Below are 16,593 nucleotides of genomic sequence, written 5' to 3'. Positions count from 1 at the left end.
TAAATGGAACCACAACACCTCATACTTGTGGCAAATACTGTTGAAATAAAATAACAAGCACTTCTAAAGGGAATTAAAGTGATCTTCTATCTTGACTAAATCTCTGGCATTGTACATTCCCTGGTCTCCTATGTTGCTCTTTGTCTCCCCCTTATGGCCACCTAGAAAACCTTACCGCTCCTGACCATCAATTGTAACAGTGTAATTATTCCCATGAAGGCAAACTCTGTTTCTGTCTTAGTTTTAGTTTAAAAGACATATTCATGTGACTCTTCCCATGAAGAAACAGATTGGTCAATATGCTCTTCACTTTTAATATCCATTAAAAAAAACACCCAAATCAATTTGCTTCAACTGGGATGGAAACAAACTCATCTACTCTTTAGCTCGTAATGTTGTTAAAATGGATTTAGATTCTTGGCATACAAAAGAGTTACTGCCGTTATCAATTACACATGTGAAGTTTTAGTTAACACTTTTTGCTAAATTTATGATTTTCATAAAATAAATGATTATTAGAACAAGCCCAAGAGGCTTCCCAAAATATACCTTTGGGGCCATCCAGACCACAGAGAAATATTCTCCCAAAATAAACATTACCTTTCTCTCATTTACACTAGCTCTTGTAAGAAAGAGGTACAAAGATCAGTAGCCTTATAACTAGTGGTAGCCCATTCAAGATTTGGGTAGGCTTCTCCAGCCTAATGCTTTGGGACATGTGTAAATTAGTGACCTCCCACTGGGGAAAAGAAGTAGTAAGATGTTTACAAGCTTTTCAGGTCACAGTACAAGCTGCCTTTCCATTTGTCTCATGCCACACAGAAAAGGAAACTTGGCCGCTTGGTGCCTCTAAGGGCCAATTTTTGGGGGAAAAAAGCTACTCACAGAAGGACGTCAAGTGCTACAAACTACTTATTAAAAATTGAGTAATGGGGCTTCCCTGGTGGCGCAGTGGTTAAGAATCCACCTGCCAATGCAGGGGACACGGGTTCGAACCCTGGTCCAGGAAGATCCCACATGCTGAGGAGCAACTAAGCCTGTGCGCCACAACTACTGAGCCTGTGCTCTAGAGCCCGCGAGCCACTACTACTGAGCCCGGGCGCCTAGAGCCCGTGCTACACAACAAGAGAAGCCATCGCAATGAGAAGCCCGCACACTGCAACGAAGAGTAGCACCCGCTCGCCACAACTAGAGAAAGCCCACGCGCAGCAACAAAGACCCAACGCAGCCAACAATAAATAAATAAATATATATTTTTTCAAAAATTGAGTAATGAAAATATCTCCAGCCACAGGACAATTAAGGCTAATAAGACCTCTGCCAAAAAAAATGTCCAAGTACATTTGGAAATAAATTCATGAGGAGTTTCATCCATATCTTGGTCATTCATCACCTCATCAAAATAGGATCCATGACCAGGGAGTTCTAACGCTACTCTTAAGAGCAGAGTTCTGACCTCATGGGTCTTTAGTTTTGATTCTCTGTTCTCAAACTTTTTGTCAAGAACTTTGTGGCCCTGCTTAAGACAGCACTGAAAGCAACATCTATGTCCTGCCCAAAGATCTTGAAAGGCTGCAGAATCAAATGTTTAGGTACAAAGAAAATTCCTGCACCACCTCCAATGATCTGGGACCTGGGATCAAGCGCTAGTGTGTGGGACAATTAGTATACTGGATCCAAACTAATATAGAACAAGTAAATCTGAAAAGCGCTGGTCAAATATACAGATTAAGTACAATTTTAGTCTCATATATTGATACCAACCAAATATACATAAAAATGTGTGTGTGTGTATATATATATGAAAAGATTCTAAGCAGAATTATGCAGTGGATATCTTAATCAGAACTCATGTTCTAGGGAGCTCTAGCTATTCCTCTAGTGGCAAGAAATTGATGTATGAATGTGAATAGCTGGTTGCCCTTAGAAGGATCTGAGTCAATGTATTCCTTTAATTGTTACCAAAATCCTACACTCAAGTGGAAAAGGACAAAGAAGAACAGATAGTACTGAGGGAGATTCTACTCTATTTTTCTTTGTCTTTACTTGAAGCAAGACTCCTTGATGTACACAGTTCTCAGTTTAAGGCAATAGTGATTTAAATTAATTTGACTAGGCTATTACGATTTCCTATCAAAAATACTCAAACCTCTTGGGAACCCCTCCAGAGATAATGAGACCTTGGAGTAGGGGTTGGGAGTTGGGATATAGTCTTAAGACATTTAAAGATCAAATTTAGAGGAAACATGGAAATTCTTTGAATCTGTGCTAGGGACAGACAATTTGAATGAAGAAGCAATAAGATACAACTGAGAAGCAAGTAGGACTTTTATCTTTACTTGCCATAATCCTGTTGTTATAATACAGACTTTAACAATGGGGGGAAAAGTATTTTTATGAACATTGTCATGATTTCTACACAAGTTATAATGTGCTCTAATAACTGAATTTGAAGTTTTTAGAGTCACAATAAGCAACCCAACAATATTCTTATTATTATGAAATGCATCATGCTCACAAAAAAATTGCGTAAAACATATGTACAATTCAAATAATAATTGTAGGAGGTGTGGCCAAGATGGCAGAGTAGGAAGACCCTGAGCTCACCTCCTCCCATGAGCACACCAAAATTACACTATTTACAGAGCACCTATCAATGAGAATGACCTTAAGTATAGCAGAAAAGATTTTCCACAACTAAAGCTGTAAAGAGGAACCACAGGATGGGGAGGCAGGGTGGAGATGCAGTATAGTCAACACCCACACCCCGGGTAGAAGACCCCTGAATGAAAGGATAATCACAACTGCAGAGGCTCTCTCAAAAGAGCGAGGGGTTCAAGCGCCACATTGAGCTTCCCAGCCCAGGAGTCCTGCACTGGGAAGATGAGCGCCAAAACATCTGGCTTTTAGGCCTGTGGGGCCTGTGCACAGGAGAGCCAGAGAGCTGTAGGAAACAGAGACTGCTTTTAAATGACTCATGCTCATGCAAAATCTCACATGTTCAGAGATCCAGCACAGAGGTTACTAATGAGGTCGAACAGTTTCCATATATTAATTAGACATTTAGATTTTTATTTTTTGGTTTTGTTTTTGTTTTTGAAGTGCCCATTTAAGTCTCTCATGCATTTTTCTGTTGGATTTTCTGTGTCATGATATTTTGTGTATATAACTGTGGTCAGTTCTTTGTGTAACTGATAACTTCTCCCACTCTGGGTTGCCCTTCTTCTTAGGGTATCTTTTGATAAACATTGTTTCTTAAATTTATGTAGTCAAAGTTAGTAATCTTTTCCTTATGGTTAGTGCTATCTGTATCTTGATTAATTTTTTTGTTTACCCATACTTCATGTAGATATTTTTTCTACAGTATCCTTCTAACGTTTTATAAATTTTCTTTCAATTTTAGATCTTTGAATGAGTTTTGTGTATAGTGTGAAGTAGAAACACAATTTCAGTTTTTAAAAACATGGATTCCCAGTTATCATAGCACTGTTCATTAAAAAGCTCCCCCCCTCTCCTCTCATCTACAGGGTCAAGTGTCTGTATATGGGTGGGCCTTCCTGGATGCTCTCTCTTCCTTTCTGTTGATTAATTTTTCTATCTCTATGACAATGCTATGCTTTTGCAATATTCTTACAAAAAATCTTGATATTTGTTCTACCTTTTTTTTCCTTCAGGAACATTCAACTATTCTTGGTTCTTTGTTGCTTTCATTTAAATTTTAGAATCAGCTCATTGCGTTCCACCGAAACAAATAAGCGAACAACTACAACAATAAACTCTGCTGGGATTTGATTCTAAGTGACTTCTTAAACATACAGGAGGAGCTTCAAGATGGCGGAAGAGTAAAACGTGGAGATCACCTTCCTCCCCACAGATACATCAGAAATACATCTACATGTGGAACAGCTCCTACAGAACACCTACTGAACACTGGCAGAAGACCTCAGACCTCCCAAAGGGCAAGAAGCTCCGCATGTACCTGGGTAGGGCAAAAAAAAAAGGAAAAACAGAGACAAAAGAAAAGGGACAGGACCTGCACCAGTGGGAGGGAGCAGTGAAGGAGGAAAGGTTTCCACACACTAGGAAGCCCCTTCGCAGGCGGAGACTGCGGGTGGCGGAAGGGGTGCTTCGGTGCCGTGCAGGAGAGAACAGCCACAGGGGTGCAGAGGGCAAAGCTGAGAGATTCCCGCACAGAGGTTCGGTGCCGACCGGCACTCACCAGCCCGAGAGGCTTGTCAGCTCATCCGCCGGGGCGGGCGGGGCTGGGAGCTGAGGCTCGGGCTTTGGTGGGAGCGCAGGGAGAGGACTGGGGTTGGCGGCGTGAACACAGCCTGCAGGGCGTTAGTGCGCCACGGCTAGCCGGGAGGGAGTCCGGGGAAAGGTCTGGACCTGCAGAGGAGGCAAGAGACTTTGTCTTCCCTCTTTGTTTCCTGGTGCGCAAGGAGAGGGGATTAAGAGCGCCGCTTAAAGGAGCTCCAGAGACAGGTGCGAGCCGCGGCTAACAGCGCGGACCCCAGAGAGGGGCATGAGACACTAAGGCTGCTGCTGCAGCCACCAAGAAGCCTGTGTGCGAGCACAGGTCACTAGCCACACCCCCCTTCCGGGGAGCCTGTGCAGCCCGCCACTGCCAGGGTCCCGGGATCCAGAGACAACTTCCCCGGGAGAACGCACGGCGCGCCTCAGGCTGGTGCAACGTCATGCCGGCCTCTGCCGCCGCAGGCTCGCCCCACATCCGTACCCCTCCCTCCCCCCCGGCCTGAGTGAGCCAGAGCCCCCGAATCAGCCGCTCCTTTACCCCGTCCTGTCTGGGTGAAGAACAGATGCCCTCAGGCGACCTACACGCAGAGGCAGGGCCAAATCCAAAGCTGAACCCCCGGAGCTGTGAGAACAAAGAAGAGAAAGGGAAATCTCTCCCAGCAGCCCCAGGAGCAGCGGATTAAATCTCCACAATCAACGTGATGTACCTGCATCTGTGGAATACCTGAATAGATAACCAGTCATCCCAAATTGAGGAGGTGGACTTTGGGAGAAAAGATGTATTTTTTTTTCCCTTTTTCTCTTTTTGTGAGTGTGTATGTGCATGCTTCTGTGTGAGATCTTGTCTGTATAGCTTTGCTTTTACCATTTGTCCTAGGGTTCTGTCCGTCCGTTTTTTTTTTGTTTGTTTGTTTTTAATTTTCTTAATTATTTTTTAATAACTTTATTTTATATATTTTACTTTATTTTATTTTATCTCCTTCCTTCCTTCCTTTCTTCCTTTCTTTCTCTCTTTCTTTCTTTTTTTCTGACCCATGTGGATGAAAGGCTCTTGGTGCTCCAGCCAGGCGCCAGGGTTGTGCCTCTGAGAGGAGAGAGCCAACTTCAGGATACTGGTGCACAAGAGACCTCCCAGCTCCACGTAATATCAAACGGTGAAAATCTCCCAGAGATCTCCATCTCAACGCCAACACCCAGCTTCACTCAACGACCAGCAAGTTACAGTGCTGGACACCCCATGCCAAACAACTAGCAAGACAGGAACACAACCCCATCCATTAGCAGGGAGGCTGCCTAAAATCATAATAATGCCATAGATACCCCAAAACACACCACCGGACATGGACCTGCCCACCAGAAAGACAAGATCCAGCCTCATCCACCAGAACACGGACACTAGTCCCCTCCACCAGGAACCTACACAACCCACTGAACCAATCTTAGCCACTGCAGACAGACACCAAAAACAACAGGAACGACAAACCTGTAGGCTGCGAAAAGGAGACCCCAAACACAGTAAGTTAAGCAAAATGAGAAGACAGAAAAACACACAGCAGATGAAGGAGCAAAGTAAAACCCACCAGACCTAACAAATGAAGAGGAAATAGGCAGTCTACCTGAAAAAGAATAGGAATAATGACAGTAAAGAGGATCCAAAATCTTGAAAATAGAATAGACAAAATGCAAGAAACGTTTAACAAGGACCTAGAAGAATTGAAGAGCAAACAAACAATGATGAACAACACAATAAATGAAACTAAAAATTCTCTACAAGGGATCAACAGCAGAATAACTGAGGCAGAAGAACGGATAAGTGACCTGGAGATAAAATAGTGGAAATAACTACAGCAGAGCAGAATAAAGAAAAAAGAATGAAAAGAACTGAGGACAGTCTCAGAGACATCTGGGACAACATTAAATGCACCAACATTCGAATTATAGGGGTCCCAGAAGAAGAAGAGAAAAAGAAAGGGAATGAGAAAATATTTGAAGAGATTATACTTGAAAACTTCCCTAATATGGGAAAGGAAATAGTTAATCAAGTGCAGGAACCAAGAGAGTGCCATACAGGATAAATCCAAGGAGAAACATGCCAAGACACATATTAATCAAACTATCAAAAATTAAATACAAAGAACAAATATTAAAAGCAGCAAGGGAAAAGCAACAAATAACATACAAATGAATCTCCATAAGGTTAACAGCTGATCTTTCAGCAGAAACTCTGCAAGCCAGAAGGGAGTGGCAGGACATATTTAAAGTGATGAAGGAGAAAAACCTACAACCAAGATTACTCTACCCAGCAAGGATCTCATTCAGATTTGATGGAGAAATTAAAACCTTTACAGACAAGCAAAAGCTAAGAGAATTCAGCACGACCACACCAGCTTTACAACAAATGCTAAAGGAACTTCTCTAGGCAGGAAACACAAGACAAGGAAAAGACCTACAATACCAAACCCAAAACAATTAAGAAAGTGGAAATAGCAACATACATATCGATAATTATCTTAAATGTAAATGGATTAAATGCTCCAACCAAAAGACCTAGACTGGCTGAATGGATACAAGAACAAGACCCATATATACGCTGTCTACAAGAGACCCACTTCAGACCTAGGGACACATACAGACTGAAAGTGAGGGGATTGAAAAAGATATTCCATGCAAATGAAAGCTGGAGTAGCAATTCTCGTATCAGACAAAATGGACTTTAAAATCATATCTTGGGTCACAAATCAAGCCTTGGTAAATTTAATAAAATTGAAATCGTATCAAGTATCTTTTCTGACCACAACGCTATGAGACTAGATATCAATTACAGGAAAAAATCTGTAAAACATACAAACACATGGAGGCTAAACAATACACTACTTAATAACTAAGAGACCACTGAAGAAATCAAAGAGGAAATCAAAAAATACCTAGAAACAAATGACAATGAAAACACGATGACCCAAAACCTATGGGATGCAGCAAGCAGTTTTAAGAGGGAAGTTTATAGCAATACAATCCTACCTTAAGAAACAAGAAACAGGGCTTCCCTGGTGGCGCAGTGGCTGAGAGTCCGCCTGCCGATGCAGGGGACATGGGTTCCTGCCCCGGTCAGGGAAGATCCCACATGCTGCAGAGCGGCTGGGTCCGAGAGCCATAGCCACTGAGTCTGCACATCTGGAGCCTGTGCTCCGCAACGGGAGAGGCCACAACAGTGAGAGGCCCACGTACCGCAAAAAAGAAAAGAAAAGAAAAATTAATTAAAAAAAAAGAAACATCTCAAATAAACAACCTAACCTTACACCCAAAGCAATTAGAGAGAGAACAACAAAAAAACTCCAAAGTTAGCAGAAGGAAAGAAATCATAAAGATCATATCAGAAATAAATGAAAAAGAAATGAAGGAAACTATAGCAAAGATCAATAAAACTAAAAGCTGGTTCTTTGAGAAGATAAACAAAAGTGATAAACCATTAGCCAGACTCATCAAGAAAAAAAGGGAGAAGACTCAAATCAACAGAATTAGAAACGAAAAAGGAGAAGTAACAACTGACACTGCAGAAATACAAAGGATCATGAGAGATTACTACAAGCAACTCTATGCCAATAAAATGGACAACCTGGAAGAAATGGACACATTCAGAAAACCACAACCTTCCGAGACTGAACTAGGAAGAAATAGAAAATATGAACACACAAATCACAAGCACTGAAATTGAAACTGATTAAAAATCTCCCAACAAACAAAAGCCCAGGACCAGATGGCTTCACAGGTGAATTCTATCAAACATTTAGAGAAGAGCTAACACCTATCCTTCTCAAACTCTTCCAAAATATAGCAGAGGAAGGAACACTCGTAAACTCATTCTACAAGGCCACCATCACCCTGATACCAAAAGCAGACAAAGATGTCACAAAAAAAGAAAACTACAGGCCAATATCACTGATGAACATAGATGCAAAAATCCTCAACAAAATACTAGCAAACAGAATCCAACAGCACATTAAATGGATCATACACCATGATCAAGTGGGGTTTATCCCAGGAATACAAGGATCCTTCAATATACGCAAATCAATCAATGTGACACACCTTATTAAGAAATTGAAGGAGAAAAACCATATGATCATCTCAATAGATGCAGAGAAAGCTTTCGACAAAATTAAACACCCATTTATGATAAAAACCTTGCAGAAAGTAGGCATAGAGGGAACTTTCCTCAACGTAATAAAGGCCATATATGACAAACCCACAGCCAACATTGTCCTCAATGGTGAAAAACTGAAACCATTTCCACTAAGATCAGGAACAAGATAAGGTTTTCCACTCTCACCACTATTATTCAACATAGTTTTGGAAGTTTTAACCACAGCAATCTGAGAAGAAAAAGAAATTAAAGGAATCCAAATTGGAAAAGAAGAAGTAAAGCTGTCACTGTTTGCAGATGACATACTATACATAGGGAATCCTAAAGACGCTACCAGTAAACTACTAGAACTAATCAATGAATCTGGTAAAGTAGCAGGATACAAAATTAATGCACAGAAGTCTCTAGCATTACTATACACTAATGATGAAAAATCTGAAAGTGAAATTAAGAAAACACTCCCATTTACCACTGCAACAAAAAGAATAAGATATCTAGGAATAACCTACGTAAGGAGACAAAAGACCTATGTGCAGAAAATTATAAGACACTGATGAAAGAAATTAAAGATGATACAAATAGATGGAGAGATATACCATGTTCTTGGATTGGAAGAATCAACAGTGTGAAAATGACTATACTACCCAAAGCAATCTACAGATTCAATGCAATCCCTATCAAACTACCAATGGCATTTTTCACAGAACTAGAACAAAAATTTTCACAATTTGTATGGAAACACAAAAGACCCCCAAATAGCCAAAGCGATCTTGAGAAAGAAAAACAAAGCTGGAGGAATCAGGCTCCTGTACTTCAGACTATACTACAAAGCTACCGTAATCAAGACAGTATGGTACTGGCACAAAAACAGAAAGATAGATCAATGGAACAGGATAGAAAGCCCAGTGATAAACCCACACACATATGGTCACCTTATCTTTGATAAAGGAGGCAAGAATATACAGTGGAGAAAAGACAGCCTCTTCAATAAGTGGTGCTGGGAAAACTGGACAGTTACATGTAAAAGAATGAAATTAGAACACTCCCTAACACCATACCCAAAACTAAACTCAAAATAGATTAAAGACTTAAATGTAAGGCCAGACACTGTCAAACTCTGAGTGGAAAACATAGGCAGAACACTCTATGACATAAATCACAGCAAGATCCTTTTTGACACACCTCATAGAGAAATGGAATAAAAACAAAAATAAACAAATGAGACCTAATGAAACTTAAAAGCTTTTGCACAGCAAAGGAAACCATAAACAACACCAAAAGACAACCCTCAGAATGGGACAAAATATCTGCTAATGAAGCAACTGACGAAGGATTAATCTGCAAAACATACAAGCAACTCATGCAGCTCAATATCAAAAAAACAAACACCCAATCCAAAACTGGGCAGAAGACCTAAACGGACATTTCTCCAAAGAAGATATACAGATTGCCAACTAACACCTGAAAGAATGCTCAACATCATTAATCATTAGAGGAATGCAAATCGAAACTACAATGCGATATCATCTCACACCGGTCAGAATGGCCATCATCAAAAAATCTACAAACAATAAATGCTGGAGAGGGTGTGGAGAAAAGGGAACCCTCTTGCACTGTTGGTAGGAATGTAAACTGATACAGCCACTATGGAGAACAGTATGGAGGTTCCTTAAAAAACTAAAAATAGAACTTCCTTATGACTCAGCAATCCCACTACTGGGCATATACCCTGAGAAAACCATAATTCAAAAAGAGTCATGTACCAAAATGTTCATTGCAGCTCTATTTACAACAGCCAGGACATGGAAGCAACCTAAGTGTCCATCATCAGATGAATGGATAAAGAAGATGTGGCACATATATACAATGAAATATTACTCAGCCATAAAAGGAAATGAAATTGAGTTATTTGTAGTTAGGTGGATGGACCCAGAGTCTGTCATACAGAGTGAAGTAAGTCAGAAAGAGAAAAACAAATACTGTATGCTGACACATATATATGGAATCTAGAAAAAAAAAAGAAAAAGAAAAAAAATGGTCAGATGAACCTAGGGGCAAGACGGGAATAAAGATGCAGACCTACTAGAGAATGGACTTGAGGATACGGGGAGGGGGAAGGGTAAGCTGGGACAAAGTGAGAGTGGCATGGACATATATACACTACCAAACGTAAAATAGATAGCTAGTGGGAAGCAGCCGCATAGCACAGGGAGATCAGCTTGGTGCTTTGTGACCACTTAGAGGGGTGGGATAGGGAGGGTTGGGAGGGTGGGAGATGCAAGAGGGAAGAGATATGGGGACATATGTATATGTATAACTGATTCACTTTGTTATAAAGCAGAAACTAACACACCATTGTAAAACTATTATACTCCAATAAAGATGTTAAAAAAAAAACAACCCTGGAGTAAATGTAGGTATTTAGAGAAAAATGAGGGAGTCTGATTGCCGTCCTCAGGCTCTCAAAATGATTCCATAAAATGGATCAAGACTAAATTAGAGAAGGGAGAAATTATAGTGTTTTCCCTCGTAGTCCCAAATGCAGACACAGGACATCATGGCACTGAAACACATCACCCACATAGCAATTCACGGGAATAGTCACCCATGCAAAAATGGAAAAAAAAGAAAAAGGAATGATGACACTAATAGTCACATTACATGTAGGTATACCCCTGGGGTCAAGTAGGGATGAAAATGAAAAAGTCCAAGAAACTGGGAAGGAGACCGGCTAGATTACAAATAAGCTTGGACAAGAGGGTAAAGTCGGATGCTTTTCTGATTAATCTGGGACTACTTAAAATGTTCTGGGCTTCCTGGGATGGTGGGAGAGATACAATCTACAAAGAACATCGTTCATCACCTCAGTTCTTCTTCCTTATTGCTTCCTTCAGGTTGGATGCAGTCTGGATACCCCATCATGTGCCACGTGCAGTCAGTGCCTGTGTTCCTTGATGAGACGATCATAAGATCCAAAGGCATCTGGGGTCTCTTCCACGAGATGGGCCGCAACTTGAAGCATTCTGGATGGATTATCCATCCTCATACCAGTGGGGCCATGTGCAACCTCTGGTCAGTCTATGTGAGTGAGACAGTGCTGGACATCCCCGGGAATCAGGCCCACTCTGGTCTGAGTCCTCAAAATCGGGAGCAGAGGATCAAAATGCACATGGACAAGGGAACCCCCCTGAGTGACTGGAACATGTGGACGGCTCTGGAAACGTATCTTCAGGTACAGAGCAGAAATGGAGGGAAACGGGGACCACACTACAACTCCTTCAACACCGCCACCAGCCATGGGTGCACCGCCTCCCCTGGACATGGGAGACGGCTGCATGGTGGTGTCTCTCTGTGGCTCAGGTTTTACATGTCTAAAGTGGATAATGATATGTGTCCTACTCCTCCCCTCTACCTCAGAACTTTGTGAAAATAAATGAAAGTGGGTGGAATCATTGTGAAAAGTATAGCACGATAACACAGTTCTGGCCATGAAAACTTGAGGTAGACTCGCAGCTTTGCCAAATACAAAATTGAGTGGTTTCTCCTGAGTTATCTTTATAGTTCAGAAGACAAGAACATCACCTCACTACAACAATGCATTACGAGGACACAGGCTGGGGAAAGTGACCTGGTAGCAAGTTTCTCAAAATGGTATCTTCTTACTCAAACCCCAAGTGTGGATAAGTCCTAGTTCCATTATAAAATAAGTAACATGTGTAGTGTTTTTCAGCTTTTCAAAGCCTTCCCTTCCATTTCCCCCATCTAATCCTTGCCAGCCTCATGAAACACACTAAGGACGTATTATCACAACCCTCATTTGGCAAGTGCAGAAGCTGAAGGTTAAAGGGCATAAGCAGTCTGTCATCGACCTTAAAACTGAGAGAAAGGGGAAGACCTAGAACTCAGGTTTGGTGTTCTGACTCCAGACCCCCGCGCCTTTGGCACTACCGCATGCCATCTCTGGATGTTCACAATTCCAAAGATTCCGAGATTACTTCAGGCCGCACAATAAATTTGGACTGTTCCATTTTCCTTAGCAATAACTAATCTGTCTGAGCGCATGCGTGAAAGAGTCAGTGTCCCAGAAGCTTGACCTGCAAGTTCAATTCAAAGCCCTTGGGGGCAGACTCCCTTCACTGCTCTCTACCTGGACTTCCATAGCTCTGGGGCTGGATTCAGGCCAGGCGGCCACCTCCCTGACCCCTCGCCTTCCATTCCCACCACATGGTCAAAATTCAAGTCCCGGGCGTCTGTCATCCAAGCTATTCCAATAGCCTCTTCACTAGTCTCCCTGCTTCTATCCATGATCCCAACTGACCTGTCTTCTAAAGGTGCTGACAAAAAAACATACATTTCAGCTACTAAAACTTCAGTAACTCCCTGGTGCCTCCAGGTAGAATGCCACACTCTTTAGTAACTGGCTCTGCCTTCTCCTCCTGCCTCGAGATCCAGATTCTTGCCTTCTTACTCATTCGCCAGCAAATCCAAACTGTTTACAGTTTTCAGAACACATTGCCATGGTCCATGTTTCTGTACATTTGCAAATATTGCTCTTTCTCACCGAAATAGTTTTGCCTTCTTTATATACCAAGAAAACTGTCCGTCTTTCAAAATCAGACCATTGTCACCTTCTCCAAGAAGCCTTCCCTGAATATGTTCCTTTGAGATATTAGTTACTTGCTCCCCCATGTCACAATTGTGTTGAAATGACCCCAGGTTGTCAGTTATTTAATTCAATTCAATTAATTAAAATTTAATTTAACTTAATAAGTTGATTATAATTAGTATTAGATATCTCCTAATGGCTCAGTCTGTGATCTCAGCTGAGCAATAATGAAAGAATGATAGTGGTGTTGGCTGAGACATTCTACTTTAACTTGTCTTCAAGGCAGTGCTTCTCCAGGGTCAGAGATTCCTAAATGATGGACCAGGATTGTGTCCTTTCTAGCTCTCAAGTTCTATAATCCCGACTATCCATTTCAGAGGGCCTTCCAGGAACTGACTCTGAGTACACATCTCTCCCTATGTCTGAGTTCATCCTAGCTCTACCCACAAAAAAAAAATGCATTCTTTTTACACATCTGCCTGTCTCCATAAGGCAATGTGGCAGACTTACTAAGAGTCGAGTCTTCAACAAAGAACAAAAATATCTTTACATCTGGGTGGTGTCTGTGTTTTCAAGTGGAAGGATTCCACTTTTCAGCTACACAAGATGATCCTCACCTATGTCAGATTAAAATCTTTATCTACCACTAAGCTTAGGAGAAAAATAATAATACTAAAAGTGACTACCATTTATTAGAGACCAAGTAAAGTGCAAGCACAGACTCCATCTCTGAGACTGGAGTGAGGCAGAATAAGATATGACACCAGTCACTGGAATGAGCATATGAGAGAATGGAGAAGGAGAGAGCCACTGTTGAGAATTAAATCAGTGTTAAAAGATAGCTTACAACTAAGCATTATCATGTAATTTTATGTGAGTATGTGGGGGGGGGCGTGGCTTTTGTAGTCCAGACACCTCATTCTGCCCCTTCCTTCTCTTCCCAGCTCCAGGAGGCCTTTGGGTGGGAGGCATTTGTCCAGCTCTTTCCTGAGTACCAGACCCTCTCTGGCATCCCCAAAGACAACACTGGCAAGATGAATCTGTGGTGAAGAAGTTCTCTGAAAAGGTGCAGAAGAATCTGGCTCCTTCCTTTGAGGCCTGGGGCTGGCCTGTCCAGAAGAAAGTGGCTGATAGCCTGCCCTGTCTGCCTGAGTGGCAAGAAAATCCCATGAAATCATATGCACACTACAGAAAGGAGTGAAGAATTGTAGAAATGTTCACTTTAAAACAGATCATTGGATATAACAGATCTAATCCTCACATAATCAACCCAAATTTCAGCTTTATTTTTTTTTCTCAGTCTTGTTCAGAATATCCTAATTCATTTGCAACATAGAGATTAAATTAGTGATTTTTCAAAACTAGTAATTTGCATAACTCAACCACGTTTTCTCTAGTTTTATTTTTTAATCTTAAGAGATTTCTTTCTTGATTTGTTTAGTGTTTTACATTTGCTTTATTGGGTGACAGGAACTGCTCAGACCCAAAGACTTAACCCCAGGAATGTCTTTCCTTGGATCCCTTTAGAGCACCTTTCTCTTTATCCTAAAATTATTTCATACGTTTCACAAATATCTTTTGTCTGCATGGTTTGAACACAGTAGTTGGTCAACAGATACTTGATGAAAATGAATAATAGGGGCTTTCCCGGTGGCGCAGTGGTTGAGAGTCCGCCTGCCAATGCAGGAGACATGGGTTCGAGCCCTGGTCCAGGAGGATCCCACATGCCGTGGAGCAACTAAGCCCGTGCGCCACAACTACTGAGTCTGCGTCTAGAGCCCGTGAGCCACAACTACTGAAGCCCACGCGCCTGGAGCCCATGCTCCGCAACGAGAGAGGCCACCGCAGTGAGAAGCCTGCGCACCGCAACTAGAGAAAGCCCGCGTGCAGCAACGAAGACCCAATGCAGCCAAAAATAAGTAACTAAATTTTAAAAATAAATATAAATAAATAATAAGAAGAAAAAGAAAATGAATAATAACAACTACATGATAGAGAACTCACTGTGTGCCAGCCAGCAAGTGCTTTAACTGGACCAAGTCATTTCCTGATTGCAGCGACCCTGAGTTAGGAACTATTACAGGTCCTGTTCCAAGTAGGAAAACGTGTTCCTGGAAATTACAGCTCTAACGTTATAATAGGTTAAACTTCATGAAGATATATTTCATTTGCATAGGGGAGGGGGTGCTGATTTACTACTTCACAAAATTCTTTAGAATTATTCCTGCAGCATAGAGGACCACGCACATCCATTTCATCTCTACAGATGGGAGCTGCCACACGGTCTACCAAATACCCCATGTGGTTCCTTTGGGAAATGATCAAACAATTTGCTGACAATTCAAAACCTGTAATCTGAGAAAATTTGATGTTAGTGTCAGAAAGATAGACCACGGCAAGCAAACGAAAGAAATACTGGCTTGATAAAAAGAAACGAAACTGAGTTATCTGTAGTGACATGGATGGACCTAGAGTCTGTCACACTGAGTGAAGTAAGTCAGAAAGAGAAAAACAAATACCGTATGCTAACACATACATATGGAATCTAAAAAAAAAAGATAAAAAATAGTTCTGATGAACCTAGGGGCAGGACAGGAATAAAGACGCAGATGTAGAGAATGGATTTGAGGACACAGGGAGGGGGAAGGGTAAGCTGGGACAAAGTGAGAGAGTGGCATGGACATACATACACTACGAAATGTAAAACAGATAGCTGGTGGGAAGCAGCTGCATCGCACAGGGAGATCAGCTCGGTGCTTTGTGTCCACCTAGAGGGGTGGGATAGGGAGACGCAAGAGGGAGGAGATATGGGGATACATGTATACATAAAGCTGATTCACTTTGTCATACAGCAGAAACTAACACACCACTGTAAAGCAATTATACTCCAATAAAGATGTTAAAAAAAAAAAAAAGAAATATTGGCTTGTTCCATGCATATCAATGAAACCTTTGCAAGGCACGTGGTTGCGTTTTGGTCAGTATCTTCTGTGCTGGAGGATTAATGCTGCTGCAAATCCGTGCTGAGTGGAGTACTGCTAAGCCATGTATGCATATATAATCTTCACTGGCACACAAGGATGCTTAAATTTCAAAGTGACAAACTAACAAGTGGCAGAGCAAGGATTAACTGTAAGAACAGTTAATTTGGATTAACTGTAAGAACATATGATCATAGCTACTCTTCCTCTAGTTACAGGAGCCAAATGTAAGCTCAAAGGAGAAAAATACATAAATGCGCCTTTCTTTAGTGGACTTACTCACTTTTTCATCTGTTCTATGAAGCTTCCTCTTGAGAGCTGCCTCTACCTTCTCCATGATTGGAATGGGGTTGTCAATCAAGGGACCACAGCATTCCCATCATAAGAGCTTGCACAAGACCATGGACAACCAGAGTACTCCATCCTCTGGACCTAGTGACTGGATTGCAGATGTTCACATGACTTAAGTAGAACCAGGCAGTATCCTTTTTTGATAAGTAATAAAGTCACTGGTGAGGAAGAACAATTTTTTTTCTGAGATCACAGGTTCCATGAGCCATTTAAGCCAGGAGTTGCCTTGTAATATCATCTTTGCATAAAGAGAGGCT

General features: G+C 41.5%; 1 pseudogene; it reads left to right on the top strand.

Annotated features, from left to right (window-relative positions):
- Window positions 1–11,267: 11,267 nt before the first annotated feature.
- On the top strand, window positions 11,268–14,205 carry LOC114901393 (annotated as a pseudogene).
- Window positions 14,206–16,593: the final 2,388 nt, after the last annotated feature.

This window comes from Monodon monoceros, unplaced genomic scaffold (genome assembly GCF_005190385.1).
Source record: "Monodon monoceros isolate NGI ecotype Baffin Bay Population unplaced genomic scaffold, NGI_Narwhal_1 Super_Scaffold_2, whole genome shotgun sequence".
Lineage (NCBI taxonomy): Eukaryota > Metazoa > Chordata > Mammalia > Artiodactyla > Monodontidae > Monodon > Monodon monoceros.
The sequence above is the reverse complement of the archived record's forward strand: the minus strand, read 5'-3'. Positions and strand labels throughout refer to the sequence as shown.